At 45.5% G+C, this 20,899-nt stretch overlaps 1 long non-coding RNA gene across 2 annotated transcripts; it reads left to right on the top strand.

The window, feature by feature from the left end:
• Positions 1-1,671: 1,671 nt before the first annotated feature.
• LOC308480245 lies at positions 1,672-17,118 on the top strand. 2 transcript variants are annotated; one of them, XR_013987940.1, is made up of 6 exons: positions 1,672-1,713; positions 6,855-6,928; positions 10,974-11,108; positions 12,267-12,401; positions 14,049-14,186; positions 14,712-17,118. It is a non-coding gene; the product is annotated as an uncharacterized lncRNA (long non-coding RNA). The 2 variants fall into 2 exon arrangements; XR_013987941.1 differs by having other exon boundaries at positions 1,704-1,767.
• The last annotated feature ends 3,781 nt before the right edge of the window (positions 17,119-20,899 follow it).

Here is a 20,899-nt window from a genome sequence, read left to right as displayed (position 1 = left end):
AGAGCTGATTCCTGTTCCACACAGAGTCCAAAGTGGCAGCATTGTGGGGCCCTCAGGTGGAAGACTCAGGTGGGAGCAGTGTGAATATGAGGAGTCCTAACCACATGGACGGACGCGGGTGGCGCTGTGGGTTAAACCACAGAGCCTAGGACTTGCCGATCAGAAGGTCCGCCATGTGGCTAGCTCCTGTTGCTCGGTCCCCGCTCCTGTCAACCTAGCAGTTCAAAAGCACGTCAAAGTGCAAGTAGATAAATAGGTACCGCTCCGGCGGGAAGGTAAACGGCGTTTCCGTGCACTGCTCTGGTTCGCCAGAAGTGGCTTAGTCATGGTGGCCACAGGACCCGGAAGCTGTACGCCGGCTCCCTCGGCCAATAAAGCGAGATGAGCGCCGCAACCCCAGAGTCATCCATGACTGGACCCAATGCTCAGGGGTCCCTTTACCTTTTTAACCACATGGAGCCTGGCTGGGAGTCCTGTTCCTTGGAGGCAGCATCCTGGGCTGGATCCCATTTCCATAGGGTAGCGAGGCGTCCTCTTCATGCCACCCCAGATCAAAGACACCCATTTCACAGAGAGTCAGATTCCCAACAAAGTCAAATATACTCAGTCATCCCAAGCCCTCTTCCTGCGTCAAGAAAAAGGAGAGGGGAGGACCCACACTAATGGGATGAAGTCAAAAGAAATGGGGTTTCAACTAAGCTTTAGGAAGGACTTTCTGACAGTAAGAGTTGTTTGACAGTAGATCAGACTATGTATGGAAGTGAGAGCTGGACCATAAAGAAGGCTGATCGCCGAAGAATTGATGCTTTTGAATTATGGTGCTGGCATAGGCGCCGACTCCATGGGGCCTGAGGGGGCCCGAGCCCCCTCAAAAATTCGTTTGGGGGGGCTCCGCCCCCCCAATAATCTCGGGCGCCCCTCCAGCAGAGCGCCACCGCCGCCCCTCCCCCAGCCCAAAATGCACAGGGTCGGGCTGCATGCCTCCTGCCCTCCCTCCCGAGCAAAAGCTCCACCCAATTTCCTTCAGAGCTGATTAATAGGCGCAGCATGCTCTCCCCTATTCGCTCACGAGGAGGCGGCGCCACTTTATCTGCATATTCATGAGCTTATTTATTATTCATGAGCTTTCGCCGGCTCCCCCAATATTTTTTATAAGTCGGCGCCCCTGGGTGCTGGAGGAGACTCTTGAGAGTCCCATGGACTGCAAGAAGATCAAACGTATCCATTCTTAAGGAAATCAGCCCTGAGTGCTCACTGGAAGGACAGATCGTGAAGCTGAGGCTCCAATACTTTGGCCATCTCATGAGAAGAGAAGACTCCCTGGAAAAGACCCTGATGTTGGGAAAGATGGAGGGCAGAAGGAGAAGGGGACGACAGAGGACGAGATGGTTGGATGGTGTTCTTGAAGCTACCAGCATGAGTTTGACCAAACTGCGGGAGGCAGTGGAGGACAGAAGTGCCTGGCATGCTCTGGTCCAGGGGGTCACAAAGAGTCGGACACGACTAAACGACTAAACAACAAGATCAGACTCTCTCCTTCATTGGAGGTTTTTAAGCCGAAGTTGGCTGGGCAGGGATGCTGTCATTGCCTTCCATCTTCCAGCCCCCATCCCCTTTCCAGTTAAGCCAAGCAGCCCAATAGCATTATGATGTCAGCCATAACAGTGACAGAGAAGCTTATTAAAGAGTCAGAAGTGCCTGGCAAAGCGGAAGGTGAGCAGGACACGTTCAAAGTGGAGTCAAACAGGACCCAGATTGAGCCCAAAGGCAAGGCTGCCTAGGAAGGAAGTCCTCAAGGGATGCTCCATCTTTGTGTGTATTGGTGAATGGGGGGGGGGGGAGGAGTAGAATGGAATATGTTGCCTCTTGAGATTACACCGGACAAGAGTGTAAACAGAGGCTGAACATGGAGCCTGGCACACTTCCCTTGCGTAACTCTGCTTGCAAGCTATCCGTGCCTCCTGGAAAAGTCCTCCTCAGGCCTCTTTCTCTTGCCGGTAGCAGAGCGAAACACAGCGGTGAGAAGCAAAGTGCAGCACGTGTGGAATAAATCAGAGCAGACACAAGGCAGTCCTTATCGTCCCTTGCTCTTTAATCATGTAGAATAACACCATAAATTCAGACCTGGCGAGAACTGACACATTCTCCCTTTCGCATGGCGTCCGAGAGTCAGACTGAAACACACGGAGTCAAACCCCTCCCTTAAGTGTTTCTAACCACGCCTCAGGAAAGAGACGTCACCAGAACTCTTTAACTCTGTGAGTTCTGAAACCATTAACACCCCCTCTCGTCACGAATCCTGAGGGAAACTGTGAACCCCTATTTACAGACCTCTTTGAGTTCAACTCACCTCCCATTGCCTTTTGCCTCCCACTGGCATCTATCCCAGGCAATTGTTGAATCCCTTCCACACTCCCAGAATCACACTGTGCGAAACCAACCCACGCACTGGTGACCTGAAACCTCTCCGGTGGAATCCCCTTTGTGGTCCGAGTTGATCGCCGGAGCACAACCTCGGGCGCTCCTCCTGACCCACTGGGGTCAGCAAGTGTGTCTCCAGCAAGCTCAGAAGACTCCCCCTCTGACTTGCTGCGTCTTCGGGCCTCCTGTACTTGGCTAACAGGAGATGAAGGCTCACTCTTGGGTTCTCTCTTAACCTGTGGAGAAACCCACCCCTGTGCTTGACCATCATCAGCAACCTGGTCTTCAGCAACAGGCTCATCCTCTGCCTCTCCTTCCTCCCTTTCTTCCTCCCGTTTTTTCTGTTGCACAAGAGGAAGCCACAGGTGCATTTCTTCCGTTCGTTTGGTTCCAAGGCTTCAGTGCCAATACCAACAGCGCAACGGAAGGAGGGTGGTCCAAAGGTCCAGGACATGATTTTCTGTGGGTATGATCCTGCAACAAATGGGTGGAAGTTTGCATACCCAGAGGGTGATCAGACCACGCTGCTGGTCAGCAAGCATGCTGAGTTCTTTGAGCAGGGTGGTTGGTCACAACCTAGGTATGGTTCTGATTTTCTCTCAGAATGCTTGTCCGATTCTGAGGGGGAGGAAAGGGAAGTCTATCTCAAATTCAAACCTTAAAGTCTTGACGGAATAAATGCCACACACAGGAAGAACAAGGATATAGTTTGAGTTCCTCACTTGTAGATTTATAAATCATTTAATGTGTCAACACAGAAGTTATTAATATTGCAGTTGCTGTATAAGGGATTATTATTATGAAATCAAAGTAATGGAAATTAATAAGATTTTGGAATGCAGAAATAAAGCAAATAACCAATTCATCAAATTATATAATTAGGTATTTGAACGATTGGTATTAATAATTGTATTATAAATTGATATTGTTATGATGAGGCTATTACTGGATTGTAATTGAAAACTAATAAAAATTATTATTAAAAATAAATTCATTTTACATTTCATTGTGTTCCCTACCTTGGATTTATTTTTGAATTCATACCTGTATGTAATCTTGCATCACCGAGTTACAAAATTTCAAAAAGCGTACAGAGGCTGTCCCTGATCGATATGATTTTTGGAAGAGTACAAAATCCACATAGAATGCCAGCTTGTGAAAATCATCAGAGATCGCAAAGAAAGGAATTTATGATAACAACAAGAAGAGAAAGGAAGTAATAAAGGACTATCCGGATCAAACTGGACAGAACTGTCTAATTAAAGCAGTAAGATGTGATGCTGTTTTGGACTCGAGCCGAGCTTGATGTATGGGTACCCCCAACAAAATTTAAAATTTGGCTGTATAATTTGGAATTAATGTCATATGGATAATGTGATGTAATTGGCCTGTTAATAAAAATTATTTAAAAAACAACAACAAAATTTCAAAAAGAATTCTGCGTCTTTGTATAGTTAAAGAAATCCCAAGGAAAATTGGCTGGAAACCAATGAATGAAGTAATGGTTGTGATGATACCTGGAAGGAAGGATGGAGCGTCTTTGAGGTCTCTCTGCAACACAAGACAACCCCAAGGCTCTGACTCCCTCCCAAGATAGTGGGGCACAGCTCTGGCGTGTTCCAGAAGCCAGAGAACCAAAAGGTCTTTCCGGCAGTAAGAGCTCTTGAACAGCGGAGCGGACTCACTTGGAAGATGGTGGTGTCTCCTTCATGGAAGGCTTTTAAACAGGGGTTGGATGGCCTCCTGCCAGGGATTCTTCAGCGGCAATCCCTGCATCGTAGGGGAGTGGCCTAGATGACCTTGGGGGGGCCCTTCCCACTCAGCAATTCTCTGATTCTTGTGGGAATGTTGCATGATCAGCGGGCATATTTTCATGACAACGACCGCACCAATCACAAAAAATCTGCCTGCTGGAGGTGTGTGCTGTGGGGATGTTCAGGGATGCAGGAGAGGCTATATTGTCTGATTATAGCCTTTCCAACCTGTGTTAACAAGTTCACAATTTAGCAGAGTAACATCCCCCTTTTTAAACTTGCAGCAGATTTGCTCAGGCTTGCTAAAGCCTCTATAACAACTGTTCTGGTATTTTCCCCTTATTCCCTCATAAAAGATAAGACATGGCACAGTCTTCTATAAAAGTGTAAAAAGGCTTACTCACACATCATTCTGTTCACAGTAGGACCCCAGAAGGCAGACTTAGCTTAGAAAAGTAACATATACCTAGAAACAATCTCATAAGAAGACAATCCCTTTGTCCTTTCTGGTCTGGAAGCCAAGAGAGCATCTTTGGCTAATCAGATGTTGCTTCTTCGATGCATGTAGTCAAAGGGAGAGAGATGGCTGCCCTGCCCTGTGCTTTTTGTCGTTACCTGCACAGGTGAGGCCATGCCCACCTCTAGTCACATGCAGAGGAAGTCTGTCCCAGCCCAGAAGGTAACAGGAAGTTTACTTACTGGCTGGACAAACATTCCTCCCCCTGTGTAAACATATTCACTCTAGGAATGTTGTACTTGACTGCTCTTGTGTTTCACATCCCACAATTCTGTGAATCTTCATCCCTGGGGTGGACACAATGAGATGTGGGATGCAGGCATAGGAGCCAACTCCTGGGGGCCAAGGTCCCTTTGCCCCCCCCAAAAAAATATATTAGTGGACCAGCCCCACACCCAGTTGATGGGGATTGCCATTCAAATGGTGTGTTGGCGCACCATGTCTTGTGATTGATTATGCAGGGTGGGGCTTACCTAGGCTCCTCCAATATTTTATTCAAGTTGGCACCCTGTAGCTGGATGGGGAAGAGTGGTAGAAGCCTTGTTTTCTCCCTCTCCCTTTCCAGAGGAATGGGTTATCTGTACTGGTGTTATATACCATCTATACATCATTTTCATGTCGTTTTCTTTCAGTAAAGAACAGTCTGTGAATTTTAAATCAGTTTCCCACAATCTTTCCCAAACTTCAAACATTATGTTATGACCTATGTCTTGTGCCCATTTAATCATGACTGATTTCACCTCCTCATCTTTTGTTTCCCATTCTAGCAGGATACTATATGCACCTTTCAGCAACTTTACTTTCCCTTCCACAACTTCCTTTTGAAATCTAGATGTCGTATAACTGAATCCTTTCTTATTGTCTTCTTTATATATCTCGTGTAATTGCTGGTAGTGTAACCAACTCTGCAAATGGTCTTTTATTTCCTTATAATCTCTTAATTTCCATTTTCCTTCTTGGTCCTTTAACAAATCAGCCTACGTGAGCCACTTTCCTTTCTTTCCAAGTGGTTTGAGCCGTAAAGCTTCATGTGGTGAAAGCCACCAAGGAGTCTTCTGTTCTAGTAAATCTTTATATCTCTCCCATACTCTCATTAGTGATTTCCTAATTATGTGATTATAGAAACTTTTGTGTACTTTCCCTTTCCCATACCATAGATATGTGTGCCATCCAAATCTATTGTCATGTCCTTCCAATTCTAATGCTTCTTGCTTTTCCAACATTATCCAGTCCCTAATCCATATGAGACATGCGGCTTCATAATATAATTTAAGGTCTGGGAAGGCAAAATTGCCTCTGTCATTTATATCTGTAAGTACCGTATTTTTCGCTCTATAAGACGCACCAGACCACAAGACGCACCTAGTTTTTGGAGGAGGAAAACAAGAAAAAAAATATTCTGAATCTCAGAAGCCAGAACAGCAAGAGGGATCGCTGCGCAGTGAAAGTAGCAATCCCTCTTGCTGTTCTGGCTTCTGGGATAGCTGCACAGCCTGCATTCGCTCCATAAGACACACACACATTTCCCCTTACTTTTTAGGAGGGAAAAAGTGAGTCTTATAGAGCAAAAAATACGGTGTTTTATGTTTTATCCTTTTGCAGAGGAATGGCATTTCAAGGGGAAAGGGGTGGAAGGGGAGAAGGCTGAGGCTGGCTCCTTTTTTCTGCAAGGCCCCCGCTTTTGGCTTGATGCTGGGCTTTCCCCAACTGAGGCCTGTCCCTCAGAGACCTCCTCCCCCTGCATGTTACCCCTTCTGCCCTGGTGCTGGGCTGCAGCCGCGGCTCCTACTCTCAACACAGAGTCCTTTTCAGCAGGAAAGAGAGCTTCTCATGTTCATGTCCATAGGGGAAAATGCATGCTGCAAACATAGGACCTTCAACGGAGCTGCATGGTAGGTGTCAGGGACTGGCTGGATGAGGAAGAGTGGTGCTGCTACCAGTCCAGGAGGACATGGAAGAAGAGGACCTGGACAGAGAGGAATCAGAGGTTGCCTCTGCTACTGGCTCTCCTCCTCCATGGAATGGGAGGGATCCAGTGTGAGAGGCTAAAAGGCAAGGTTTCCAGCAACGTCTCAAGCTTAGTCGAGCCAGTGTGACTCGGTTGTGTTGTTGCTTTCTGTGAATAAAAGCTAATTGCATTTCATGCCTCACGTTCTTTCCAGCCCTGTGGATGACCTGAGCTCGCCTGACAACTCCTTGACAATAGGATAGCATCATGGAAAAGTAGAGCTTGAAGGTAACCCCAAGGCTCATCTAATCCGACCTCCAGCAATGCAGGAATCACTGCTAAAGCCATTGTTTATTTATTTATTTTTATATAAGATATTTATTAAGGTTTTCACAATATTACAAAATGAAAAAAGAAAAAAAAGAAAAAACACAAAATAAAAACAGTTAAAAACACTTCATTCTTTCCATTACTTATCCTTCATTTGCTTATTTCCCGGACCTCCTCACGCCTCCCTTTTTTGTATTCCAATTCAATTCATTGGTTCAGCAAATCCTTTCCCTCTTTATTTTACCTTGGTCTTTAATCTTAATATATTATAGCATTAAATTTTTACCTGTTAATAATCCATTTTTTCATATTCCTTTATAACATTGCAGCATAAAACCACTTTAGTTCAATCCAACATCATTCTAACATTCATTGATTTTGCAGTATTTCTGTAGATAGTCTTTAAATTTATTCCAATCTTCTTCCACCGACTCTTCTCCCTGGTCTCGGATTCTGCCTGTCATTTCCGCCAATTCCATGTAGTCCATCACCTTCATCTGCCATTCTTCCAGGGTGGGTAGATCTTGTGTCTTCCAATACTTTGCAATAAGTATTCTTGCTGCTGTTGTAGCATACAAAAAGAGAGTTCTGTCCTTCTTTAGCACCAATTGGCCGACCATGCCCAGGAGAAAGGCCTCTGGTTTCTTCAGGAAGGTATATTTAAATACCTTTTTCATTTCATTATATATCATCTCCCAGAAAGCCTTAATCCTTGGGCACGTCCACCAAAGGTGAAAGAATGTACCTTCAGTTTCTTTGCATTTCCAACATTTATTATCGGGCAAATGATAGATTTTTGCAAGCTTGACTGGTGTCATGTAACACCTGTATATCATTTTCATAATATTCTCTCTTAAGGCATTGCATGCCGTAAACTTCATACCTGTGGTCCATAACTGTTCCCAGTCAGCCATCATAATGTTATGTCCAACATCTTGTGCCCATTTAATCATAGCAGATTTCACCGTTTCATCCTGAGTATTCCATTTCAGCAGCAAGTTATACATCTTTGACAAAATCTTAGTTTTGGGATCTAACAGTTCTGTTTCCAATTTTGATTTTTCCACCTGGAATCCATTTTTTTGTCCAAATTGTATGCCTCCATTATTTGATAATAATGAAGCCAATCTCGCACTTTGTTTTTTAGTTTTTCAAAACTCTGCAATTTCAATTTATCTCCCTCTTGTTCCAAAATTTCCCAATATTTCGGCCATTTAGCCTCCATATTGAGCTTTTTCTGAGCCTTCGCTTCCATTGGCGACAACCACCTTGGGGTTTTATTTTCAAGTAGGTCCTTATATCTTATCCAGACATTAAACAATGCTTTCCTGACAATATGGTTTTTAAATGCTTTATGTGCTTTGACCTTATCATACCATAAATATGCATGCCATCCAAATACATTATTAAAACCTTCTAAATCCAAAATGTCTGTGTTTTCAAGAAGCAGCCATTCTTTCAACCAGCAGAAATAAAGCCATTGTTTAAACACTCTTGGGAAAGTCACTTGCCAGACCTCCATGACAAAAACCCTCTATTCTTCTCTCCCCTGAACTTCTCGGTGGTGTTGGAGCACCAGAACATCCAGAAGAACCACCGCCCATGTGGCAACTAGAACTGTCCAGATAGTCTTGCCCTTGGAGGAAAGGGAAGGGTCCAAAAGGGATGACCTATCTTGGCCAGAGGCAGAGGGAATCAAGGGACAGAGAGAGAAGAGCCCAACGAGAAGGAAGGCATTTCTTACACAAAAGGAGCATTGACCCCTGAGACACTTTCTTGGAAATTGGATTGCAAATGGAGAGCGCAATGTGATGTGGCCCCTTTGATCTTAGCTTGCCGAGGGACCACGACCTTTACATTCTCCTCATAGTTTCTTGTGCAATGTGGGAACATTTGCCAGCACCACCTTTCCTCATTGTCTCCTCTCTGGTCTGGGTGGGGCTCCTGCTGCATTGGGGAATTATAAAAACCACCTTGCTGGAGGCTGGAGGGCACAGTGACCTGCCTAGCCATGAGGCCTGGTGCTCTCATCTTCCTCCTCGCGGGGCTCCTCTCTCTCTGTGCCGTGGTGTCCTCTGCCTTTGGCCAAGGTATGTGACCCCCTTTGGACCCTGCCAGAAAGATGGAGCCCTTTCTACCTGAGCAAGGCTCTCTCTACACATCTGCTCTTCTGCTGCTGCTGCTCTGTGTGCAGAGTTCTGATCCTCCAGAGGAGCAGGCATTTCTGAGCCATGGAGGGCTGTCTGTCTGGGAGTGTTTAAGGGGGCTTTACCATGGCCCCCCCCCACCATGGCTCTTGTTTTGATTGACATCAGCTGCAACAAACCATAGAGCTCTGTTGAAATGAGAGGAAGCAGGCATCAAGGTTGGATGGAGGCTTCCAACACCTGTGTCCCATTCAGCAAGCAGCTACCCCATCCATGGGATGCGGGTGGCGCTGTGGGTTAAACCACAGAGTCTAGGACTTGCCGATCAGAAGGTCGGCAGTTTGAATCCTCGCAACAGGGTGAGCTCCCATTGCTCGGTCCCTGCTCCTGCCAACCTAGCAGTTTGAAAGCACGTCAAAGTGCAAGTAGATAAATAGGTACCGCTCCGGCGGCCAGGTAAACGGTGTTTCCGTGTGCTGCTCTGGTTCGCCAGAAGCAGCTTAGTCCTGCTGGCCACATGACCCGGAAGCTGTATGCTAGCTCCCTCGGCCAATAAAGCGAGATGAGCGCCGCAACCCCAGAGTCGGTCACGACTGGAGCTAATGGTCAGGGGCCCCTTTACCTTTACCTTTTACCCCCTCCACACCCAATTTCTGGGATGGCAGGTTTGGTGAGCTCCTCAAGGGGTGCCCAGGTTGGGGAAAGGACACTTTCCACTCAAAGTCCTTTCTCCAGCCTCTGCCTTCTCCTCCACCAGTGGCTTTACAATCCCATAGCTGGGCTTGCTTTTGTAGGCTAGCACTAAATTGTGCAGGGAATTCTTCCAAAATTTATCATTGAAACTGGAGGCTTTTTAGCAGAGGACATCTTTCAGGGATTTGTTGGTTCTGATTTCTGCATTGGAGGCAGTTGGACTAGATGCCCCTTGGGGGTCCCTTCCAACTCTACTCTGCTGGTCTCATGGGTTACCCGAGAGGCGAGGTCCAATTCCAGTCCGTGGTCAAAGGTGCAACGTGGAGGCAGTCCGTAGTAGCTGAAGCTGGGTGCAGGGCAGGGAGTTGGGTGAAGTCAGGAACAGGCATGCAAGCAAGGAGCCAGGGCGGGTCAGGAGCTCAGAGAGGAAAGCAGGACAGGGTTCAGGCAGGAACTAGCAACCAACAATGTTGCTCCTGCAACTTGGGACTGGGGCTGGCCGGCTTTTATCTGCCCCGAGGCATAGGGCGGCCCCGATCCTCTGGTGACTCGCCCCTCCTGGCCTGGAGGCAAGCCCTCCTCCTGCGGGAACTTAGTTCCCTCAGCCTCTCTGCCCTGAGCCTCTGCAGCTCAGGAGAGGCTGGAGGGTTCCCAGACCCAGAGGCAACCTCAGCTTCCCCTGATGGGGCTGAGAGTGGAGCAATGGGTCCTCCATCACCTCAGGAGCCAGAGCAGACTCAGCTGATGCCTGCACCTGAGGATCCAGCACAGGTGAGGACCCTTCAGTCTCAGGCCCCAGTCCCGGCTCAGCTGGTTCTGGAGGCGGGGAATCCTGTGCAGGCTGGGATCCCTCAGGTTCAGCATCCGAGTCTGAATCCCAGGCCATCACATCTACAGTTCTAGGATTCTGTGAATGACAGCTGGGGAGGAGGGGGAAGGGATGGAGGTGCCTCTCCAAAACCCACCCACAGCTCTTAAGCTGCAGCCCAAGAGTAAAGCAGATGTCTCCAAGAGGTTCTTGAGCTGTGGTTCCTACATTGCCAAGGCTTGGACTTGGGGATCTCTTCCAATTCCAATCTATAAGGGAGCCTGGAGCCCAGAGTGGGCTGACTTAAAAGACCCCCACTCCACTGCCGGGCAGTCATGTGGTTGTTCTGTTCCAGGGAAGCCAGGATACTGCCCCCCACAAGAAGGCGTTGGAATATGTGTGGAGGAATGTTCTGGAGATTATTCATGTCCTGGAAAGAAGAAGTGCTGCAGCAACAACTGTGGCCACACTTGCCAAACTCCACTAAAAGGTAAGAAGTCATTTCCCATCAGAAGCAGACTAGGGTCTTGGGGTTCACCAGTCTCACCTTCAGTAGCATGTCCCCTATATCAGAGCGAGGTGGGGTGTATGGGAAAGAGCTGGGACCTTTGAGCTTGTCCGCTCTTTACTGAGGAGCTGAGCAAGAACTGAGAGGTCAGAATCCAGCCCTTCAGCAACTGTTAAGATTCTTAGCTTTATCAATTCTCCAGGACTTCAATATGCTTCTGGCACAAAGGCTTTCAAGCGCTCCTGAGAAATACTCAAAGGGAGAAGTGTAGCCCTCATCTCTGAGAAAACTCCCCACCAAACAACGGGAGGAAGTCCTTTCCGCTCAGAAGCAGACTAATAAATAATAAATTTTATTTATACCCCGCCCTCCCCGGCCAGAGCCAGGCTCAAGGCGGCTAACACCAATCACAGTAAAAACATAATAGGGGAAAAAGAGGGGGGGGGGAATCAATTGAAAATACAGTTTAAAATGCAATTTAAAATGCAGTCTCATTTTCAAAGTAGCCCATAGATCAAGACCATAAGGGGAGGGAAGCATAAGGGTCAGACTGAGTCCAAACCAAAGGCCAGGCGGAACAGCTCTGTCTTGCAGGCCCTGCGGAAAAATGTCAAGTCCCGCAGGGCCCTGGTCTCTTGTGACAGAGCATTCCACCACATCGGGGCCAGTACTGAAAAGGCCCTGGCCCTAGTTGAGACCAATCTAACCTCCTTGAGGCTTGGGACCTCCAAAGTGTTGTTATTTGTGGACCTTAAGGTCCTCCGCGGGGCAGACCAGGAGAGGCGGTCCCGTAGGTACGTGGGTCCTAGGCCGCATAGGGCTTTAAAGGTAAAGCAGATGCAGGAAGGAAATCTCTGATGCCCACTTCATAGCTGGAAAGAACACCAAGGGATAGGAGTGGCCACAGTGGGGAAACTTGGCCAGCCCCAGCAAAGACTGATCCAGCTTCAGCCCAGATGTCCATCCCTCTGCTGGGAGGGAGGGAGGGTAAAACTTGGAGCCTCTTCATCTGGGCTGTGCTCCTCCTAGAAATACACAATCTTTGGTTGCTGGGATGCAAAAAGCCACAACTAATTCTACACCACTGTTGTCCTCCTTTAAAAAGATGTCTCTGAGCCATAATATTGTTCTGTGTTGCAGAAAGACCTGGAAGCTGCCCTTTCTTTCCTGCAGTAGTGAAGCCACCGTGCATAAAGGAATGCCGTAAAGATTATGATTGTCCTTTTCCCAAGAAATGCTGTTCAAGAATGTGCTCCAGGGTCTGCATAAATCCAGGTAAGAGGCTGAGCCCCTTGTGTGAGGACACAGCACAATTAGGCAGATGCTGCTGCTGCTGCTGATTTATTGTTTTTGATTGGGTCCCCCATAAGAGCAGCCAGAGAACCAAAACATCTTTCTGGCAGTAAGAGCCCTTTGACAGTGGGAAAGATTCCCTTTGAAGGTGGTGGACTTTCATAGAATCATAGAATCCTAGAGTTGGAATAGACCACAAGGGCCATCGAGTCCAACCCCCTGCCAAGCAGGAAACACCATCAGAGCACTCCTGACATATGGTTGTCAAGCCTCTGCTTAAAGACCTCCAAAGAAGGAGACTCCACCACACTTTCCTTCCTTGGAAGTTTTTAAGCAGAGGTTGGATGGCCATCTGCCATGGATTCTTTAGCTATAATCCCTGCATTGCAGGCGGTTGGTCTAGATGATCCTTGGGGATCTCTTCCCACTGTAGGACAGGGATTAAGGATCAAATCTGTAGTTGTGGATCTAAGCCTCCTATCCCATGTGTATGAGAGAAATACAAAAGGAAAAATGGTCTGTGAAGCCTTTTTAAAGAGTGAAACACATTTAAGTTGTGCACCTTATTAAAGCTTAGGCAATTATACATTTTTATCCCTTCTATTTGTGGTCTGATGACCTTCCCCTCTTCACCCCTGTTGTGGAGAACGAACCAAGCGTTTTTAGTAAGATGAATGAAAAAGGGGATTTACTTACATTTCAATGCAGACAGCATTACAATAAAAGTAGTTGGCAGAAAAGTACTAAGTTACAGTAAAATAAAAGTTGGTAGTCTTAGCTAACGTGACTGAAAGCAGGAGCCTCAGCCATGCATGCCTGGTAAGCTTGGAGGCTTGGTGGAAAGAGGGAGTCTCATCACAAGCACAAGGAAGTTCTTGTTTCTCCATAATGGCTAGGAACTGTGTTATGCGATTGCTACAGTCCTCCCTGGATTCAGGCTTAAGTTAAATCAGATTTCTCATCCATGCCCTAGGAGAGAATTTACTGGGATACCAATACACCTTCTCCAAATTAAAACTTGGAGCCTCTTCATCCTGGATGTACTCATCCTAGAAATGTATAATCTTTGGTTGTTGGGATGTGCAAAAGCCACAACTAAGGCGTGGAATGTTCTTGGGGGTGGGGTGCACAGTTTTATTCTTATTTATTTATGATTATTACATTGTCAATTATTTTTTTAAAAAAATAATAATAAAAGGGTTCTTGTGGGGGAGGGAGGACCAGGAGGTAAAGGGTCTGGAAACAGAATGTTATGAGGAATGGTGGAGGGAGTTGGGTCCATTTATCCTGGAGAAGAGACGACTGAGAGTAAGTAGGAGAGCTATCTTCAAATACCTGAAGGGCCACCACATGGAAGATGGAGCAATCTTCTTTCCTGCTGCTCCGAAAGGCAGGACTTGTTCTGCTCCTGAGCTGCTGAGAGTGCAGGGACCACCCTACAGCAGGGGTGTGGTGTCATTGGGAAGTCTAGTTTGTGTGACACCTCAGACCCCTGAGCAGAACAGAGGCCACCTTAGGAATCCTGGGCTCCTCTGAATACTGGATGCAAAGGAGCCCCATCCCACATGAAGAGAGAGAGCCTCTCTAGCCAAAGACATCTCTCAACCTTGGAATTCTGCTCTGTTGCAGGGAAGCCTGGGCAATGTCCTGGGGGTCAGCCAGGTATGGTTGGACCCTGCGTGGTTTGGTGTAAGAATGACTGGTCATGCCCTGGAGCTCAGAAGTGCTGTGGGAGTTGCCCACGAGCTTGTGCTAATCCTGTCAGAGGTGAGACCATTTATTCTGTGGAGGGTGGGGTGGGATAGGAAGCTCCTCTTCTTCATGAACCAAAGCCATTGTGACTTATGAAGAATTGCAGAATCTCTATACTCAGAAGTGCTTACCTGGATTCTGGCTGGAGGCAGGAGGCAATTGAGGCAAGGAGCACCACAAGGAGGAGAAGGCCACCACAACGCATGATGGACAGGCTTTGTCTGCTGCCCAGACCATCAGTTGACTAGAACTTTCAGGTTGGAAAGGGAGCCCAAGAGTCACTGAGGGCTTTGCTCTTTTGCAGAGAAGCCTGAACAATGCCCTCCGAATCGAGGTGTGGGAATCTGCATTGCAAAGTGTGGATTTCTGAAACCCACTTGAGGATTTCTGGGATCCACTGGGTTCCAGACAAAAGTGAACTCCATTGCAGCTGCACAGGGAGGGTCTCTCTGGCCAAAAGGCATCTCTCAGCCACAGAACCCTAGAACTGTCAGGTTGGAAAGGAGCCCAAGAGTCAGTGAGGGCTTTGCTGTTTTGCAGAGAAGCCTGGACGATGCCCCCGGGATCCAGGTGTGGGAATCTGCATTGCACGGTGTAGAGATGACTGGTCCTGCCCCGGTATTCAGAAGTGCTGCGGTGGATGCCCACGAGATTGCCGTAATCCTGTCTAAGGTGAGATGGTTTTGAATTTGGTGGAGGGTGGGGTGCAGTGGGATAGAGACTGACTGTCTGTGGTTTGTGGAAGATTTTGGAGTCTCATAGATCAAAATATCATAGATCAAATGGGCCTTAGAAAGCACTGCAAATAACAAGGCCAGTGGAAGTGATGGTATTCCAGCTGAACTATTTAAAATTTTAAAAGATGATTCCGTTAAGGTGCTACACTCAATATGCCAGCAAGTTTGGAAAACTCAGCAGTGGCCAGAAGATTGGAGAAGATCAGTCTACATCCCAATCCCAAAGAAGGGCAGTACCAAAGAATGCTCCAACTACCGCACAATTGCACTCATTTCACATGCTAGCAAGGTTATGCTTAAAATTCTACAAGGCAGGCTCAAGCAGTATGTGGACCGAGAACTCCCAGAAGTGCAAGCTGGATTTAGAAGAGGCAGAGGAACCAGAGACCAAATTGCAAACATGCGCTGGATTATGGAGAAAGCTAGAGAGTTCCAGAAAGACATCTACTTCTGCTTCATTGACTATGCAAAAGCCTTTGACTGTGTCGACCACAGCAAACTATGGCAAGTTCTTAAAGAAATGGGAGTGCCTGATCACCTCATCTGTCTCCTGAGAAATCTCTATGTGGGACAAGAAGCTACAGTTAGAACTGGATATGGAACAACTGATTGGTTCAAAATTGGGAAAGGAGTACAACAAGGCTGTATATTGTCTCCCTGCTTATTTAACTTATATGCAGAATTCATTCTGCGAAAGGCTGGGCTGGATGAATCCCAAGCCAGAATTAAGATTGCCGGAAGAAATATCAACAACCTCAGATATGCAGATGACACAACCTTGATGGCAGAAAGTGAGGAAGAATTAAAGAACCTTTTAATGAGGGTGAAAGAGGAGAGCGCAAAATATGGTCTGAAGCTCAACATCAAAAAAACAAAGATCATGGCAACTGGTCCCATCACCTCCTGGCAAATAGAAGGGGTAGAAATGAAGAAACAGTGGGGTCACTCAGAGGAGAAGATGGTGAAATGCAAACAGGGGACACAGAAAGGGCTGAACTCCTCAATGCCTTCTTTGCCTCAGTCTTCTCCGATAAAAAAAACAATGCCCGACCTGAATAATTTGGAGCAAATGATTCAGCAGAGGAAACACAGCCCAGAATAACTAAGGAGAGAGTACAAGAATACTTGGCTAGTTTAGATGTATTCAAGTCTCCAGGGCCAGATGAACTGCATCCAAGAGTATTAAAAGAACTGGCAGATGTGATCTCAGAACCACGGGCAGTCATCTTTGAGAATTCCTGGAGAACAGGCGAAGTCCCGGCAGACTGGAGGAGGGCAAATGTTGTCCCTATTTTCAAAAAGGGGAAAAGAGAGGACCCAAATAATTACCGCCCAGTCAGTCTGACATCAATACCAGGGAAGATTCTGGAGCAGATCATTAAGAAAACAGTCTGTGAGCACCTAGAAAGGAATGCTGTGATCACCAATAGTCAGCATGGATTTCTGAAAAATAAGTCATGTCAGACTAACCTGATCTCGTTTTTTGACAGAATTACAAGCCTGGTAGATGAAGGGAACGCAGTGGATGTAGCCTACCTTGATTTCAGCAAGGCATTTGACAAGGTGCCCCATGATATTCTTGTAAAGAAGCTGGTAAAATGCGGTCTTGACTATGCTACCACTCAGTGGATTTGTAACTGGCTGACTGACCGAACCCAAAGGGTGCTCATCAATGGTTCCTCTTCATCCTGGAGAAGAGTGACTAGTGGGGTGCCACAGGGTTCTGTCTTGGGCCCCGTCTTATTCAACATCTTTATCAACGACTTGGATGATGGACTCAAGGGCATCCTGATCAAATTTGCAGATGACACCAAACTGGGAGGGGTGGCTAACACCCCAGAGGACAGGATCACACTTCAAAACAACCTTGACAGATTAGAGAACTGGGCCAAAACAAACAAGATGAACTTTAACAGGGAGAAATGTAAAGTATTGGACTTGGGCAAAAAAAATGAGAGGCACAAATACAAGATGGGGGACACCTGGCTTGAGAGCAGTACATGTGAAAAGGATCTAGGAGTCTTGGTTGACCACAAACTTGACATGAGCCAACAGTGTGACGCGGCAGCTAAAAAAGCCAATGCAATTCTGGGCTGCATCAATAGGAGTATAGCATCTAGATCAAGGGAAGTAATAGTGCCACTGTATTCTGCTCTGGTCAGACCTCACCTGGAGTACTGTGTCCAGTTCTGGGCACCACAATTCAAGAAGGACACTGACAAACTGGAACGTGTCCAGAGGAGGGCAACCAAAATGGTCAAAGGCCTGGAAACGATGCCTTATGAGGAACGGCTAAGGGAGCTGGGCATGTTTAGCCTGGAGAAGAGGAGGTTAAGGGGTGATATGATAGCCATGTTCAAATATATAGTAACATCATTATGATGGGAGACATGAATGGGGTGGTCTCCACAAATATGGACAAGTCACAAAATCAAAATTTAACCAAAGATGGCAGACTACCTAAAACTTTTTTTGAATTAACTGACAATATGGACTTGGTCGATATCTGGAGGACAAAGAACCCCCTAGGGAAAGAAGGAACATTCTTTTCTGAAGCCCATCTGTCATGGACAAGGATCGACCAAATATTGATATCTAGAAGTCTGGCACCGAAGACTAGAAAAGTGGAAATCTGCCCAAAAACCTGCTCCGACCATAACGCTATGAAAGTGGATTTGAAACTAATTCCAATCGGTTCTTTCAGATGGAAGATGAATGACACCTTGCTAAGAGATCAGGAGATTGTGAAGAAGGCCCAAAAGACTTTAAAAGACTACTTTGAAATAAATCTGAACACCGCAGTGGAAAAAAGAGTAATCTGGGACGCAAGTAAAGCTGTTATGAGAGGGTTTTTGATACAACAGAATACGATAAAGAAAAGACTTTGGAATGGAAAAAAGGACACGATCTTAGAGAAGATAAAAGATGGAGAGAGAAAACTGAGATCAAAACCCAAATCACAGGAGATTCTGAGAGAAATCAAATTTCATCAAGCACAATATGCTAAATTGATAAATCAAGAAGTTGAGTGGAAAATTAAATTAATGAAACAAAGATCATTTGAATCAGCAAACAAGTGTGGGAAACTGCTAGCATGGCAGTTGAAAAAGAGACAAAAATTGAATACGGTCACAAACTTAGAGATTGAAGGGAGAAATATTCAGAAACCCGAGGAAATTAGAAAGTGTTTCCAGAGATACTTTAAACAACTTTACATGCAAGGGCCACAGAAAGAGATTGAGATAGACCAGTTCTTAAAAACCAACAGATTACCAAAATTATCTCAGGAAAAGAGAACAATCCTGAACTGTAGGATCACACATCAAGAAATTGAGGGTGCTATTCAGAACATGCAACTAGGTAAATCTCCAGGGCCTGATGGACTTACCTCCAAGTACTATAAGACATTGAAAGACTTTTTGATACAACCACTAATGGAGGTTTGCAACCAGATTATGGAGGGGAAGAAGGCACCGGAATCGTGGAAAGAAGCTTTCATCACATTGATACCTAAATTGGAAACCGAAAAGACTCAACTTAAGAACTACCGTCCCATCTCTCTCCTAAATGTGGATTATAAAATTTTTGCTGACATTCTGGCAAGTAGACTCAAAAAGGTATTAAATGAAGTAATTCACAAGGACCAGGCAGGCTTTCTCCCAGGTAGACATTTGTTTGCTAATACTAGAAATATTATTGATATTTTGGAACTTTTACAAACAAATATGAATACAAAAGCAGTGCTGATTTTTATTGATGCTGAGAAAGCCTTTGACAATATTTCTTGGAAGTTTATGAAGAAAAATCTTGAAGGGATGGGAGTGGGACGGGGGTTTGAAAATGGAATAGAAGCAATCTATTCAGAGCAAAAAGCCAAATTGATAGTTAACAATGTGGTGACAGAAGAGTTCAGAATTGAAAAGGGAACACGACAAGGTTGCCCTATATCCCCTCTGTTATTTATTTCTGTCTTGGAGGTACTCCTGAACATGATTAGGGAGGACCGGTTGGTGCAAGGAATACAGGTCGGAGCGAAACAATACAAATTAAAAGCGTTTGCAGATGATTTGGTTTTAACATTACAGGAGCCAGAATCTAGTACGAAAAGAGTTTTAGAATTAATTCATGAGTTTGGTCGGGTGGCGGGATTTAAATTGAACAAGCAAAAAACAAAGGTTTTGGGGGAAAAATTGACACCTTTGGAAATAGAGGGGTTTCAGAAAGAGACAGAGTTAAATGTGGTTAAAAAAGTGAAATACCTAGGGGTCAACTTGACTGCTAGAAACTTGAACTTATATAAGGACAATTATGAAAAATGTTGGTTAGATATTAAAAAGGATCTAGAAACTTGGTCAAGACTGAAACTTTCCTTGTTGGGTCGAATTGCAGCTATAAAGATGAATGTATTGCCAAAGATGTTGTTTTTGTTCCAAACCCTACAGATTGTGGACAGAGTGGAATGTTTTGGAAAGTGGCAGAAAGATATTTCTAAATTTGTCTGGCAGGGCAAAAAGCCCCGAATAAAATTTAAAATACTAACTGATGCAAAAGAAAGAGGGGGGTTTGCCCTGCCGGACTTAAGGTTATATTATGAAGCTGCGGCCTTCTGCTGGATGAAAGATTGGTTACTTCTTGAGAACACTGATGTCCTAGATCTGGAAGGGTTCAATAATGCTTTTGGATGGCATGCATATTTGTGGTACGACAAGGTAAAGGTTCATAAAGGGTTCAAAAACCATATTGTCAGAAAAGCAATATTCATGGTCTGGACAAAATACAAAGACTTATTGGAAAATAAAACCCCGAGATGGTTATCACCAATGGAGGCTAAGGCCCGAAAAAGACCCAATATGGAGGCCAGTTGGCCGAAATATTGGGAAATAATAGAAAAAATTGGAGAAAATTGGAGATTGCAGAGCTTGGAGAAACTAAAGAGTAAGGTGCGAGATTGGTTACATTATGCTCAAATTAAAGAGCTTTTTAATTTGGATAAAAAGGTAGGATTCCAGGTGGAAAAATCGAAATTAGAGACAGAACTCTTAGAACCAAAGACTAAAGTACTTTCGAGAATGTATAACTTGCTGCTTAAATGGAATACTCAGGATGAGACAGTTAAATCAGCCATGATAAAATGGGCTCAGGATATTGGACATAACATCATGTTTGAAGACTGGGAAAGGTTATGGACCACCGGAATAAAATTCACGGCATGTAATGCCTTGAAGGAGAACATTATGAAAATGATATATAGGTGGTACATGACCCCAGTCAAGCTAGCAAAAATATATCACCTGTCTGATAATAAATGTTGGAAATGTAAGGAGGCTGAAGGAACATTTTTCCATCTCTGGTGGACCTGTCCAAGAGTGAAGGCCTTTTGGGAAATGATCTATAATGAGTTAAAAAAGGTATTTAAATATACCTTTACAAAGAAACCGGAGGCCTTCCTTTTGGGCATCGTCGGCCAGAAAGTGTTGAAAAAAGATAGAACTTTTTTTATGTATGCAACCACAGCAGCAAGGATACTCATCGCAAAGTATTGGAAGACACAAGATTTGCCCACACTGGAAGAATGGCAGATGCAATTGATGGACTACATGGAACTGGCGGAAATGACTGGCAGAATCCGAGATTTGGGAGAAGAAACAATGGAAGAGGGCTGGAAAAAGTTTAAAGACTATTTACAAAAACAGCTTAAGTTGTATGAATCTTAAGAAATTGCACGATTTAGAAAAATATGGTTCCAGTAAATTTAAGGTAAATTCAAGTCACAATTAATTGATAATAATTATTTTAAGATAAGAAACGTAACATCTGAGAAGTACAAATAAGGACTCTCCTGTGTGGGTGTCTGAGGGCCCTGCTCCTTCCTGCCACTCACCACCTGGCCCAGGGCAGGGCCTGACAGGCCTCACAGGGACGGTTGCTGTCACTGCTGCTGCAGCCCAGGGGGATCCGGAGGGGCGCAGAGTTCTTTTTAAAATGTTTTAA

This window comes from Podarcis pityusensis, assembly GCF_964106645.2.
Source record: "Podarcis pityusensis genome assembly, chromosome: 6".
NCBI classification, from domain to species: domain Eukaryota; kingdom Metazoa; phylum Chordata; class Lepidosauria; order Squamata; family Lacertidae; genus Podarcis; species Podarcis pityusensis.
Note: the sequence above shows the minus strand (reverse complement) of the source record. Positions and strands in the feature narration are given on the sequence as shown.